Raw genomic sequence first — 2,310 nt, forward strand, 5'->3', positions numbered from 1 at the left:
TGGTGTTAGAAAAGGCAGAGAAACCAGAGACCAAATTGCCAACATCTGCTGGATCATTGGAAAAGCAAGAGAGTTCCAGAAAAACATCTATTTCTGTTTTATTGACTATGCCAAAGCCTTTGACTGTGTGGATCACAATAAACTGTGGAAAATTCTGAAAGAGATGGGAATACCAGGCCACCTGACCTGCCTCTTGAGAAACCTATATGCAGGTCAGGAAGCAACAGTTAGAACTGGACATGGAACAACAGACTGGTTCCAAATAGGAAAAGGAGTATGTCAAGGCTGCATATTGTCACCCTGCTTATTTAAGTTATATGCAGAGTTAGATGCATGTATATCATGAGAAACGCTGGGCTGGAAGAAGAACAAGCTGGAATCAAGATTGCTGGGAGAAATATCAATAACCTCAGATATACAGATGACACCACCATTATGGCAGAAAGTGAAGAGGAACTCAAAAGCCTCTTGATGAAAGTGAAAGAGGAGAGTGAAAAAGTTGGCTTAAAGCTCAACATTCAGAAAATGAAAATCATGGCATCTGGTCCCATCACTTCATGGGAAATAGATGGGGAAACAGTGGAAACAGTGTCAGACTTTTTTTTTTTGGGCTCCCAAATCACTGCAGGTGGTGATTGCAGCCATGAAATTAAAAGACACTTGCTCCTTGGAATGAAAGTTATGACCAACCTAGATAGCATATTGAAAAGCAGAGACATTACTTTGCCAACAAAGGTCCGTCTAGTCAAGGCTATGGTTTTTCCAGTGGTCATGTATGGATGTGAGATTTGGACTGTGAAGAAAGCTTAGCACTGAAGAATTGATGCTTTTGAATTGTGGTGTTGGAGAAGACTCTTGAGAATCCCTTGGACTGCAAGGAGATCCAACCAGTCCATTCTAAAGGAGATCGGTCCTGGGATTTCTTTGGAAGGAATGATGCTAAAGCTGAAACTCCAGTACTTTGGCCACCTCATGCGAAGAGTTGACTCATTGGAAAAGACTCTGACGCTGGGAGGGATTGGGGGCAGGAGGCGAAGGGGGCGACAGAGGATGATGATGGCTGGATGGCATCACTGACTCAATGGACGTGAGTTTGAGTGAACTCCGGGAGTTGGTGATGGACAGGGAGGCCTGGCGTGCTGCAATTCATGGGGTTGCAAAGAGTCGGACACGACTGAGCGACTGAACTGAACTGAACTGAACAATCTTTAACCATCTTTGTAACTTAGCCTCAAAATCTTTAAGCAGGCATTTGTTTCTAGAACCTGATCTTGCTCCTCCCCCTGTTTTTGTAAGCTCTCTGTTACTTAGTTGCTAAGTCGTGTCCTACTTTTGGCAACCCCATGGACTGTAGCCTTCTGGGTTCCTCTGTCCATGGATTTCTGAGGCAAGAATACTGGAGAGGGTTGCCATTTCTTTCTCTTAGTGAACTCTCTAGATTTAAAAAAAAAAAAGCAAAACAAAACAAAACAAAAAACCCACAAAGAAACTTCATGCTATCCAGTATAACCCTTCCTTCCAACCCTTTAGGCTCCAGACCTCTGAGTAGAGACATCAGAAAATGTGACCATATTATGAAGTTTGCCTTCTGGATAAATAGAACCATTTTTTAATTACTTGTTGCTTCACTGTGCAAAAAAGACTGGATGGACTTTCACCAAACAGGGAGGATGTGTTTAAGATGGTCTGAATTGTGTAGGGGAATAAAAAAATCTTTTCCCTCTGCCTATCTTAGGCATTTTCAACTGGGGCCCTGTAAACAAGACCAACAAAAGACCGATTAACAAGGATCAGTCAGTGCTCGCCTAGGCAGCACATATACTAAAATTGGAACGATACAGAGAATATTATCATGGCCCCTGTGCAAGGACGACATGCATATTCGTGAAGCGTTCCGTATTTTTAATCAAAACTACAATGAGATATCACCTCACACTGATCAGAATGGCCCTCATCAAAAAGTCTACAAACAATAAATGCTGGAAAGGGTGTGGAGAAAAGGGATCTCTCTTGCACTGTTGGTGGGAATGTAAATTGATATAGCCACTATGGAAGACAATATGGAGATTCCTCAAAAAACTAGGAATAAAACACCCATATGACCCAGCAATCCCACTCCTAGGCATATACCCTGAGGAAACCAAAATTGAAAGAGACACATGTATCCCATTGTTCGTTGCAGCACTATTTACAACAGCTAGAACATGGAAGCAATCTAGATGTCCATCAACAGATGAATGGATAAAGAAGCTGTGGTATATATTCACAATGCAATATTACTCAGTCATAAAAAGGAACACGTTTGAGTCT

At 42.0% G+C, this 2,310-nt stretch overlaps 1 non-coding gene across 1 annotated transcript; it reads left to right on the forward strand.

The window, feature by feature from the left end:
* Window positions 1-1,797: 1,797 nt before the first annotated feature.
* LOC123465356 lies at window positions 1,798-1,904 on the forward strand. Its single transcript, XR_006640587.1, has one exon. It is a non-coding gene; the product is annotated as a U6 spliceosomal RNA (small nuclear RNA).
* The last annotated feature ends 406 nt before the right edge of the window (window positions 1,905-2,310 follow it).

This window comes from Bubalus bubalis, chromosome 24 (genome assembly GCF_019923935.1).
Source record: "Bubalus bubalis isolate 160015118507 breed Murrah chromosome 24, NDDB_SH_1, whole genome shotgun sequence".
Taxonomy (NCBI): domain Eukaryota; kingdom Metazoa; phylum Chordata; class Mammalia; order Artiodactyla; family Bovidae; genus Bubalus; species Bubalus bubalis.